General features: G+C 42.8%; 1 long non-coding RNA gene and 1 pseudogene across 1 annotated transcript in view; one reads left to right on the plus strand and one right to left on the minus strand.

Moving 5' to 3' along the window:
• LOC135564660 (uncharacterized) overlaps nt 1–13611 on the minus strand; it is a 529018-nt gene that overhangs the window by 239993 nt on the left and 275414 nt on the right. The gene's annotated exons all lie outside the window — the stretch shown is intronic.
• LOC115110877 (myoferlin-like) overlaps nt 1–13611 on the plus strand; it is a 52389-nt pseudogene that overhangs the window by 13837 nt on the left and 24941 nt on the right.

Here is a 13611-nt window from a genome sequence, read left to right on the forward strand (position 1 = left end):
GACTGAAACATGGCTCAATCCTGATTAACTTATTGTATTAGATGACGCCACTCCTCCTGGTTAAACTAGTGACCATATCCCCTGCGTATCCGGCAAAGGCGAAGGTGTTGCTAACATTTACAACAGCAAATGTCAATTTACAAAACAAATTACTGCACTTTCTTCTTTTGAGCCTCTAGTCATGAAATCTATGCAGCCCATTCAATCACGTTGTACTACTGTTTACAGGCCCCCTGTGGCGTATACAGCGTTCCTCACTGAGTTCCCTGAATTCCTATCGGTCCTTGTAGTCATGGCAGATAATATTCAAAGTTTTCCTGACTTCAATATTCGCATGGAAAGTCCAAAAGGCTTTTGGAGCCATCATCGACTCAGTGGATTTTGTCCAACATGTCCAGACCTACGCATTGCACGAGTCATGCCCTGGATCTAGTTTTTTCCCGTGGAATGAATATTGTGGATCTAAATGTTTTTTCCTCATAATCCTGGACTATTGGACCACAATCTTATTATCCTTGCTACTGAAAAGTTAGCAACTCACTGCCTTCCTAAAGACAAATAATGTGCATGTATAAGAAACGCTCCAGCCTGGTTTTATACCCCATCATAGTACTGAGACTGCACTCGTGAAGGTGGTAAATGACCTTTTAATTGTGTCAGACCAAGGCTCTGCATCCGTCCTTATGCTCATAGACCTTAGTGTCGCTTTTGACACCATTGATCACCACATTCTTTTGGAGCGATTGAAACCCTAATTGATTTACACAGACAAGTTCTTGCCTGGTTTAGATCTTATCTGTCGGAAAGATATCAGTTTGTCTCTGTGGATGTTTTGTCCTCTGACAAATCAATCACTATAGGTTTCACTATATATTCTACCTCTTGGTGATGTTATTCGGAAACACAATGTCAACTTTCACTGCTATGCGGACGACACATATTTCGATGAAACATGGTGAAGCCCCAAAATTGCCTCCCCTGGAAGCCTGTGTTTCAGACATAAGGAAGTGGATGGCGGCAAATGTTTTAATTTTAAACTCGGACTAAACAGAGACTCTAGTTCTAGGTCCAAAGAAACAAAGAGATCTGCTGTTTGATCTGACAAGTAATCTTGATGGTTGTACAGTCGTCTCAAATAAAACTGTGAAGGACCTTAGCGTTACTCAGGACCCTGAACTCTCTTTTGATGAACATATCAAGAATATTTCAAGGGCAGCTTTTTTTCATCTTCGTAACATTGCAAAAATCAGAAACATTTTGTCCAAACATTATGCAGAAAAGCTCATCCGTGCTTTTGTCACTTCTAGATTAATCTACTGCAGTGCTCTCTCCGGCTACCTGGATAAAGCACTAAATAATGTTCGGTTTATGCTAAATTTGACTGCTAGAATCTTGACTAGATCCCCAAAATGTGATCATATTACTCCAGTGTTAGCCTCTCTACACTGGCTTCCTATTAAGGCTAGGGCTGATTTCAAGGTTTTACTGCTAACCTACAAAGCATTACATGGGCCTACCTATCTCTCCTATTTGGTCCTGCCTGTACATACCTACACGTACGCTACGGTCACAAGACGCGGACCTACTTATTGTCCCTAGAATTTCTTAACAAACAGCTGGAGGCAGGGCTTTCTCCTATAGACCTCAATTTCTATGGAAAGGTTTGCCTATCCATGTGAGAGACGCAGACTTGGTCTCGATCTTTAAGTCCTTACGGGTGCATCATGTTGCACCAGGCTTATTTTGCAAAACTTGACTTGAGTGGGTTGAGTCACTGAAGTGATCTTCCTCTTGCTGGTCTTGCGCCCCCTTTGGGCTCATGTGGTGGAGAAGATTTTTGTGGGCTATACTTAGCCTTGTCTCAAGGTAGTACGTTTGTGGTGTGTTGATATCCCTCTAGTGGTGTGTGGGCTGTGCTTTGTGGGGGTTATATCCTGCCTGGTTGGCCCTGTCTGGGGGTATTGTTGGACAGTTTTGATGTCATGGAAAGAGCAGGTTTTCTTAATGTTTTGAACACTCACTGTAAATCAATCATTTTAAAACTCTTTGACTGTGGTAAACTATGAAGCAGTTTAGGACTAAAGGGATGGATTTGTTTCAACATCACTAATCCCCCCTCTCTCTCTCTGCAGGTCTATGATTCCTACTCCCTCAGGGCAGACAGTCTAATGGGGGAGTTCAAGGTGACACAGACATTTAAATATCCTTACATCCTAATTTACAAAAAAGTGCATTTCATTTAGTTATTTACAGAGCAATATATCAATTACATCCAATCTATTATGTTTGCCTTTCATAACAATGACAGAAACCATTATACACACATAAATCACAGGAATCCTTTGTTCAAATATGGTATGGCTACAATGCACACTACCACAATGTATTTATACAGTATTGAATATATTACTGTAATCATCCTTCCAGGCAATAACCTCAATATCCATATTTGTTTGATATTTAATTGAGTTGTCAACAAACATGCATTTTTATTTAAATAAAAGTAAAATGGTTGAAATCTGGTTAAAATCAGTTGTGTGGTGTATCTGTAACCAGACTTTATTTACATTTTAACAGTTGGATGTTGGGTACATATATGACGAACCTGGTAAGTTCCTCTTTACAGAAGAGTGACACAGGAAACAAAGTATTATATTGATCTTCAATTATCTTCAAAGACATCCTTTGTGTGTGTCTGTGTCTGGAATGTGTATTTTCTTATGGTCAACAGCCCACGCCATAATGAGGAAGTGGCTTCTTCTGAGTGACCCTGGTGACTCTAGCTCGGGGGCCAAAGGTTACCTGAAGGTCAGCCTGGTCATCGTGGGGACAGGAGACGAGCCACCGGTACGACTGCTGTGTCACTATGCTATGTCACCTCACACCTCACCTGTCTTTCTCTACATTCTCTACCATTGTACTTAATGTAATATTGATTATATCGTTTTTAAACTCAGCAAAAAAAGAAATGTCCTCTCACTGTCAACTGTGTTTATTTTCAGCAAACTTAACGTGTAAATATTTGTATGGACATAACAAGATTCAACAACTGAGACATAAACTGAACAAGTTCCACAGATATGTGACTAACAGAAATTGAATAAAACAAAGGGGGGGGTCAAAATCAAAAGTAACAGTCAGTATCTGGTGTGGCCACCAGCTGCATTAAGTACTGCAGTGCATCTCCTCCTCATGGACTGCACCAGATTTGCCAGTTCTTGCTGTGAGATGTTACCCCACTCTTCCACTAAGACACCTGCAAGTTCCCGGACATTTCTGGGGGGAATGGCCCTAGCTCTCACCCTCCATTCCAAACAGGTCCCAGACATGCTCAATGGGAAATCACGCACAGAACGAACAGTATGGCTGGCGGCATTGTCATGCTGGGGGGTCATGTCAGGATGAGCCTGTGGAAAGGGTACCACGTGAGGGAGGAGGATGTCTTCCCTGTAACGCACAGCATTGTGATTGCCTGCAATGACAACAAGCTCAGTCCGATGATGCTGTCACACTTCCCCAGACCATGACGGACCCTCCACCTTCAAATCGATCCCGCTCCAGAGTACAGGCCTCGATGTAACGCTCAGTCCTTCGACGATAAACACGAACCCGACCATCATCCCTCGTCAGTGAAGAGCACTTTTTGCCAGTCCTGTCTGGTCTAGCGACGGTGGGTTTGTGCCCATTGGTGACGTTGTTGCCGGGGATGTCTGATGAGGACCTGCCTTACAGCAGGCCTACAAGCCCTCAGTCCAGCCTCTCTCAGCCTATTGCGGACAGTCTGAGCACTGATGGAGGGATTGTGATTTCCTGGTGTAACTCGGGCAGTTGTTGTTGCCATCCTGTACCTGTCCCGCAGGTGTGATGTTCGGATGTACCGATCCTGTACAGGTGTTGTTACATGTAGTCTGCCACTGCGAGGATGATCAGCTGGCTCCCTGTAGCGCTGTCTCCCTGTAGCGCTGTCTTAGGCGTCTCACAGTATGGACATTGCAATTTATTGCCCTGGCCACATCTGCAGTCCTCATGCCTCCTTGCAGCATGCCTAAGGCATGTTCACGCAGATGAGCAGGAACCCTGGGCATCTTTCTTTTTGTGTTTTTTAGAGTCAGTAGAAAGGCCTCTTTAGTGTCCTAAGTTTTCATAACTGTGATTTTAATTGCCTACCGTCTGTAAACTGTTAGTGTCTTAACGACTGTTCCACAGGTGCATGTTGTTAATTGTTTATGGTTCATTGAACAATCATTGGGAACAGTGTTTAAACCCCTTACAATGAATATCTGTGAAGTTATTTGGATTTTTATGAATTATCTTTGAAAGACAGGGTCCTGAAAAAGGGTTGAGTTTAGTAGAATGTGCATACAATATCAATATGTTATACAACTACATAGAACACACATAATATTTCATCAAGGCTCTCCTCTCCTCTCCTCTCCTGGGTGTTCAGACTGAGAAGAGAGAGCGGAACGAGGAGCAAGATGACATAGAGAGTAATCTGTTGGTGCCTGCTGGGGTAACACTCAGATTGGTCACTCTCAACCTGAAGGTGTACCGTGCAGAGGACATGCCTCAGAGTACGTGTATATTCCTTCTTTCTCCATCTTCCACCCTTCTTCCTCCATCAGCAGCATAGTATCATTTAGTCCAGTCCAAAAACAACCTCTTGCCCCTTTCCTTATCCCAAAACCTCTTGTTTCTTCCACCTACCACTTCCCCCTTACCCCCTACCCCATTGGGTATGCATTTTTCTAGGTAAAGGAAACGTGTAAGCAATATGGAAAAAGTTAGTATGAACAGCCAACACCATATTGATTGTACGTATCTGCAAACACCAAGTGATTAAGGGTTATTTTTGAATCTGGAAATTCATTTCAAGTAATCCAACATTGTTATCAGTGGGCCTATTCTTTCAAAACGTTGATTTAACGTCTGTTATTTTTCATGTTGGTGTATGTTAATATCCATTCATTCCACCTTACAGTGGATGATGCGTTTGTACAGACTGTGAAACAAGTATTTGGAGGGGAAGGCGATACGAAAAACTTAGTTGATCCATTTCTGGAGGTCAGCTTCGCTGGCAAGAAGGTAAAGCTAAGACTCAGAACTCCTAGAATGCAAGTCATTAGGTAAACATTTTCATATCTTTGGTTTGATGTTGCTTAATGATGACATTGTTTTGGTTTCAGCTGTGCACCAAAATCATAGAGAAAAATGCCAATCCTGAGTGGAACCAGCTGATCAACCTTCAGGTCAAGGTGTGAACTAGCTCTCTCGTATTACATGTAGTACACCACAACACAAATGGATGAAATGAATGGAAGCCAGACGAACACAACATGCTCTCATTTCCCTCTTTAGTTCCCATCCATGTGTGAAAGCATCAAGTTGACTGTATTTGACTGGTAAGACTTTTTCAAACAAGTGTTATAACGGTTTACTGTTTATTACACTATCCACATTCATGTATACCGTCACTTTTAAATGCTGCTACTTTGAGTTTAAAGACATGGATATCGTAGGAGCATTTATTAACAATGTATCAAACTTTTCACACAGGGATCGTCTGACCAGGAATGATGTGATAGGAACCACATTTCTAAATCTGACCAAAATAGCCTCATCTGGTGGTGAGATTGAAGGTATGAAATCGCTCTTTCTCACTCTCACACTCTTTGTGTGTGTGTGTGTGTGTGTGTGTGTGTGTGTGTGTATTCCCTGTCTCATCCACATTGCATCTGTCCCTTCAAACAGATACACCTGCAGAAAATTGCACCAATCTGTCATCTGAAGGTAAAGAACCATCATCTTTTTGTATGAGGCCTCCCTATAGGGTGGCAGGTAGCCTAGCGGTTAGAGTCTTGGGCCGGAAACCGAAAGGTCCCTTGTTGAATACCCGAGCCGACCATGTGCCATTGAGCAAGGCACGTAATCCTAATTTGCTCCAGGGGTGCCTTACTACTATGGCTGACCCTATAAAACAACACATTTCACTGCATCTCTCTGGTGTGTGACAATCAAACGTTTTATTTTTATTGCTTTTGTCAAACAGGGGCAGCATTTGCAAATACTAAAGTTTGACTACAGATGTAGCGTAGGCACCAGACCACGTTGTATTACCATGTTTAAAAAAACACACAAAAAACGTGGGGAAATAATAGAAAAACAGCTACCCTCTCCAGACCATCAGATTGTTAAATAGTCACCCCTAGCCGGCCTCTGCCCAGTAGCCTGCCCTGTACTTAGTCACTGTTTCTAGCCCGGCTACCACCTTGTACTCTAGCCTGCACCTTAGAGACTGCTGGCCTACTGTATGTACTTAGTCACTGTTTCTTAGTCACTGTTTCTAGCCTGGCTACCACCCTGTACTCTAGCCTGCACCTTAGAGACTGCTGGCCTACTGTATGTACTTAGTCACTGTTTCTAGCCTGGCTACCACCCTGTACTTTAGCCTGCACCTTAGAGACTGCTGGCCTACTGTATGTACTTAGTCACTGTTTCTAGCCCGGCTACCACCCTGTACTCTAGCCTGCACCTTAGAGACTGCTGGCCTACTGTATGTACTTAGTCACTGTTTCTAGCCTGGCTACCACCCTGTACTCTAGCCTGCACCTTAGAGACTGCTGGCCTACTGTATGTACTTAGTCACTGTTTCTACCACCTGCCTAGCCTGCACCTTAGAGACTGCTGGCCTACTGTATGTACAGTCACTGTTTCTGTACTCTCTAGCCTGCACCTTAGAGACTGCTGGCCTACTGTATGTACTTAGTCATTGAACACAGGTCACTTGAACACTGTCTTACCCACTTCATATGTATATACTGTATTCTAGTCAAGGCTCATCCTGTATAACTACTGCTGTACACACGTTGTCTATTCATATACTGTCCATACCGTCTATACACACCATTATATACACACATACAGTATATACAGTATATTTCTATTCCAGACTCATTCTGATATTTCTACATTTCTTTCTTTAAAATGGTTTTGTATTTGTCTGTATTGTTTTGTATTGTTAGATATTACTGCACTGTTGGAGCTTGAAACATAAGCATTTCACTACTTCTTCGATAACCTCTGCAAAATATGTACACACGACCAATAACATTTGATTTGTTTTGTTGAGTCTCGTCGTTTGAGTCTCGCCGCCAGGCCATTTACACTGTACTTGGCAATGGACTGGAGAAAATATTACATGAATTCAAACCATTTCACAAAGAGAACCTGCCTTTTTATTTCAGTGAGCAGTGGGGAGGCAGAGGTGGGTTTCCTCCCAGCGTTTGGGCCTTGCTACCTAAACCTGTACGGCAGTCCCAGGGAGTTCACTGGCCTCCCAGACCCGTACGAGGAACTCAACTTTGGCAAGGTAAGACCATCCCTGGGGTTGAGGACAAGTGGTTCAGCTCTGGCAGGATGTTTTGTTATTTCCTATTGTAAATATTTGCATATCTAACATGCACATCTCTCTCACAGGAACATGTAATTATTAAGATTCCGAATTGAAATTGTTGTAGAAAATTAGCTCTTGTAGTCAAGAAAACTTTTAAGCATTCACCCAGGGTTTATTCAATAGTGGCCTGTGCAGGGGAGACATTTTCTGGACGTAGCCAGCATTGCTCTCTCTTAGACAAAAATACATTTTAGCTTATATAGGCAAGGAACATCTGGTTTAGATCAGTATTCTCTTTTCTGCTGAGTTTCTTGGCAAACTTATCTATTCTATAAAACATAAAAACATACAGGTATCCCCCCCTCTTCAATGTATAACACGTGGGATTGCCACGTTTCATACTCCCATTCCTCAAATCCAGATTGTCCGGTTCTAGTTCAACTTGGATAATAGCTTTAACGCACACAGTACAGTTGTCTAACACAATTGTTATTAAGCTGAATTTTCCTTCTCAATTTTTTTTTCTCAAGTAATTTCCTGTGTTGATAAGAACATCTTGTGTAGCAACACAATTACAGTATCATGTTGTTTTGTCTGTCTGTCTGTCTGTCTGTCTGTCTGTCTGTCTGTCTGTCTGTCTGTCTGTCTGTCTGTCTGTCTGTCTGTCTGTCTGTCTGTCTGTCTGTCTGTCTGTCTGTCTGTCTGTCTGTCTGTCTGTCTGTCTGTCTGTCTACCTACCAACCAGGGTGAAGGGGTGGCCTACAGGGGCAGAGTCCTCATCGAGCTCTCCACTCAACTGGATGGCAAAGCTGACAGGAAGCTGGACAACATCTCCAGTGATGACATCCTGATGGTCCAGGTACACAGAGAGGGTGGGACCCTGTCATAGCTGGGATATTGTTGCTTCATGTATTAATAAAGGTCTGAAACAGGGATGGTGTCAATTCCAATTGAAGGCAGTCAAATCAAGAAGTAATTTGAAATTCCAGTTCAATCATTTAAAAAAAGGGCATATATTTTCTCTGACTTCTCAAAAAACTGTAAGGTAGAAGCTATTTACTTCAAAAGTAATTCAAATTACTTCCGGAATTGACTTCCTTCAATTCGAATTGACCAACCCTGGTACGAAACTTGCAAAACGTAGAGAAGAACTGATGAGAAATGGATACAGAGAAAGCTAGAAGGGAAAAGTTTACCCTCCATCCAGATTTCTTGTGTGTAGACCAGTGTTTCCAAATCCAATTTTGTTTTAGTCCCGCAATAACACACCTTTAATGAATGTACACTGGAATTAACCCCTGACCTCTTGTTTGTGCTTTCAGAAGTACCAGCGGAGGAGGAAGTTCTCGCTGTGTGCTGTGTTCCACAGCTCCTGCATGCTCCAGGAGCCCGGTGAGCCAATCCAGTTCGAGGTCAGCATCGGTAACTACGGCAACAAGCTGGACTCCACCTGCATGCCACTGGCATCCACAACCCAATACAGCTGTGCTGTGTTTGACGGTGAGAAAACCTAGACTACACACCAGTGTTCTTCAGTCCTGATGGGTACCCTCCTGGTGTGCTAGCTATTGTTCCAGCCCAGTGCCAACACATTAGACCTTGATTAGACCTGATAGCTGAATGTTTACAAAATAAAGCTTTTTTTAGCACCCATGTCTCGAGAGCATGTGTTTGTTTATCTATCAATTCTAAAGGCACAAGGCAGACCAACTATACACAGTCATGCATACGAAAACAGGAAAACATACAGTGCCTTCGGAAGGTATTCAAACCCTTTGACTTTTTCCACATTTTGTTACGTTACAGCCTTATTCTAAAATGGATGAAATAAAGCAAATTGCTCAGCAATCTAGAAACAGTACCCCATAATGACAAAGCGAAAACAGGTTTTTAGAAAATGTTTGCTAATTTATTAAAAATAAAAAATGGAAATATGACATTTACATAAGTATTCAGACCCTTTACTCAGTACTTTGTTGGAGCACCTTTGTCAGCGACTACAGCCTTGTGTCTTCTTGGGTAGGACGCTACAAGGTTGGCTTAGCTGTATTTGGGGAGTTTCTCCCAATTCTCTCTGCAGATCCTCTCAAACTCTGTCAGGTTGGATGGGGAGTGTTGCTGCACAGCTATTTTCAGGGCTCTCCAGAGATGTTCAATCGGGTTGAAGTCGTGCTCTGGCTGGGGCACTCAAGGACATTCAGAAACCTGTTTTTGCTTTGTCATTATGGGGTCTTGTGTGTAGATTGATGAGGGGGAATATTTTTTTAAATCAATGTTAGAATAAGGCTGTAACCTAACAAAATGTGGGAAAAGTATAAAGGGGTCTGAATACTTTCTGAATACTTCTCATTCCTATCAAAAGTGCATTGCTGTTCCCAGTGCAGTAGAGACATCCCCATACAGCAGGACTAAATTGTCAAGTAGTACAGGTATATACCACTCTGCAGCTTGACCTGGATATGACTTAGTTCTGTTTCTCCTGTAGGTAACCACTACTATTACCTGCCCTGGGCTGACACCAAACCTGTTGTCATCCTCACATCCTTCTGGGAAGACATTAGCCACCGATTGGATTCAGTCAACATCATCCTCTACATCGCAGACAGACTGGTGAGAAACACTTCCAACAAATCGACCAATCAAATAATTAATCAACCAATCATGGGATAATTCTCAGTTGTTGCAACTTTGTTATTTTGTTGTCATTTCTTCCAGGAATCCAACCTCACTTCTTTGAGAACAGCCATCCTTGCCAAAGTCTCAGAGGCGCGCTTGGCTGAGATCTGGCTCAAACTCATCGACCACATGATTGAGGATCTGAACAAGTAAGACATTCATCTATCGTATCTCAGCTTATGATACTTTCTTGCTAGGTTCTGTTAGCTTCCTTCTAACTTATCCTAACTTCATGCTAGATTCAGATCGCTTCATGATATGTTCTGATAACTTAATGCTTGGTTGTGATAATTTCATGCTAGGTTCTGGTAGCTTTGTGCTTGGTTGTGATAGCTTCACCCTAGCTTCACATTCTTTAGTTAATGTGAGGTTGTAATAGTTTCATGCTAGGTTCTGATAGCTTCGTGATACGTTTTGATAGTTGAACACTAGCTTCTGATAGCTTTATGCTAGGTTTTGATTGCTTAATGCTAGGTTCTTATAGCGTCATATAGGTTATTCTAGCTTTAAAGCTTCTGATAGCTTCAGTATAGTTTCTGTAGCCTCATGTTAGCTTCTGATAGCTTTCAGGTACCAGAGCTTGAGGGCAGGCCCAACCTGACGGCTCTGGACGTCCAGATTAAGAAGCTGCGTGATTCGGCGGTGGCCAGCATCAGGGAGAGGGCCAAACGCTTGAAGGAGGAGGCCACCGACGTTATAGCCACTCTGACAGACATCGAGGACTGGCTGGAGAGACTGAAACAGCTTGGAGAGGAGGTCAGGAGCAACAAGACATTGACATTCTCACAACATTCAGGGTTCAATAGCACATGAATTATTGGAATGTCCTTAAAGTAAGGGCTTATTTTGAGGGTGCCATGACTTGTTATGGGAGTGCCAAGCCCACTCAATTTGAACCCTGAGCACACGTACCAGCCTGTGAATTGAATTCTCTCTCTCTCTCTCTCTCTCTCTCTCTCTCTCTCTCTCTCTACTACTATAAACGGAAAACTCTCTCTCTGCCCATCTCTTAATAATCTCTCTTTCATACCTGTGTTTCGCTCTTCCCTCAGCCCCAGAACAGTATGCCTGACGTGGTGATCTGGATGCTGCGTGGAGAGAGGAGGGTGGCGTACGCCCGTCTTCCAGCCAATCAGATCCTCTACTCCACCTACAGTGAGCAGGCCTGTGGGAAATACTGTGGCAGGACACAGACCATCTTCATGCAGGTACTAGGATGGAGAACAGACTGATACTAGTGATAATAGTAGTAGTAGTAGTAGTACTAGTAGTAGTAGTAGTAGTAAGTGTAGCAGTATGATAATGGTAGGCAAATTCTACGGCAGGACCCATACTATCTTAATGCAGGTAATATGATGGAGAACAGAGACTACTGATCATGCTACTACTATTATCACTAGTATTAGTAATATTAGTGCTAATAGTAGTAGTACTTGTTTAAGTAGTAGTAGTGGTATAATTAAGCAATAAGGCCTGAGGGGGTGTGGTATATGGCCAATATAAGGGCTGTATCCAGGCACTCCGTGTTGCGTCATGCGTAAGAACAGCCCTTAGCTGTTGTATATTGGCCATATACCACACCCTCTCAGGTCTTATTGCTTAAGTATTTGTAACAGTTTAACTTCCTTCCCCTCGCCCATACCCGGGCTCGAACCAGGGACCCTCTGCACACATAGACAACTGACACCCACGAAGCATCGTTACCCATCGCTCCACCAAAGCCGTGGCCCTCTGCAAGGGGAACAACTACTTCAGGTCTCAGAGCGAGTGATGTCACCGATTGAAACACTATTAGCGCGCACTACCGCTAACTAGCTATCCATTTCACATCTGTTACATATAGTACAGGGGTCAGCAACAGGTGTCAGGCGAGCTAAAACCAGCCCGTAAGTGATTTTTTTTACCCCCACCCCCACTCAACGGTTTTTATGAAAAAAAACAATTATTGTTTTATTTAAACATTTTAAAAATCTGTAAAAAAATGATTAATTTAGGTATTCTGTACCCAAGTATTCACACAAATAAAAAAAGTGACGAGATCATGTCTCAATGTAATCAAGGTATGAAATTATTATTTTCAAATACAATTTCTTTTTGGAATTAGTTGTGGTTAATTTGCAGTGTACAAATGATTCTAATTATGTTCCAGCTCCCGACCATCCGATCCGACAACAATCAGCCCGCTGCTGAATCTAATTGCCTACCTCTGGTATAGTGGTATGATAATAGTACAGGAATACTGCAGCAGGACCAAGACAGTCTTCATGCAGTTATTACTAAGGTGTACAGAGACTTAAAACTGATGCCGCAGACATTGTTAGTGGATATTGAAGCGAAACTGGTTGAAAAGACGTCATTATAATCAGAAACTGATGTCCTTTCAACTAGTTTTTCTCAGTTTTGGCTGCAGGAAAGAGGCTCATAATCAATCAGTTTTGTGTCAATGTCCAATGACAATGTCTGTCGGAGTGCGAAGAGAGGAAGAGTCCAGGGGGCGGATATGTTTAAACGCATTGGTTTAAACCTCAGATATGGCATAAACATTCGGAGATAACATGCAGTTAGCTACTTGGCGTTTTCATAGGTGATGTACAGTAGGGTTGGACGATACACCGTATATACCAAATACCAGTGTATTTCGAAATAACCCAGGTAGGATTTTCAAAATATAATTTCAATATATAATCTAAACATTAGCTGGTTAGCTGAAGGTAGCTAGCACCGATTAGTGCTAGATATTAAAATATGTATACCGCTCAACCCCGATGTATAGTATTTAGTTTTGTTGTTTGTTTGTTTCGGACAGTACCCCATGGACAAAAACAAAGGCGTGAAGATCCCTGTCCAGCTCCGTGTCAACATGTGGCTGGGCCTCTCTGCCCACGAGAAGAAGTTCAACAGCTTCTCAGAGGGAACCTTCAGTGTGTTCGCAGAAATGGTATTATTATTGTTATTCACATGGGTTTTGTGGCAATGCTTTGTTTTACAGTACTAAAGCTGGTCTTAACTATGTTGATGAATCTCTTTTCCTTCACCCCCTCGTTCTCGCTCTCACTCTTCACCCTCAGTATGAGAACCAGGCCCAGGTGTTTGGGAAGTGGGGCACCACAGGGTTGGTGTGCCGGCATAAGTTCTCTGACGTGACTGGGAAGGTGAAGCTGAAACAGGAGCGCTTCATGCCCCCCAGGGCGTGGGAGTGGGAAGGCGAGTGGTTCGTCGACCCCGAGAGAGGGTGAGAGTGACCTGTTGGCATGCTTAAACACACACACAAACACATGTACGATGTGCGCGCACACACACACACAATCATACTCACTCATACACGCATACTTATACTCATATCCACACACACTCACACAAACTCACACAGACACACAGAAGTTTGTGGACCCTGATAGATGGTGAGCAGGAGATCTCTAGCGCTATAAATAATTGAATTTAAGTAGAAACTTCCTGTTTTCATTGTTTGTTTTCAGTAGTTTACATTTCAGTTGGACTAGCCCACCCACACGAATCTAGCTTGGTCTGGCATTGTCTGTGGT

Source organism: Oncorhynchus nerka, linkage group LG26 (assembly GCF_034236695.1).
Source record: "Oncorhynchus nerka isolate Pitt River linkage group LG26, Oner_Uvic_2.0, whole genome shotgun sequence".
NCBI lineage: Eukaryota > Metazoa > Chordata > Actinopteri > Salmoniformes > Salmonidae > Oncorhynchus > Oncorhynchus nerka.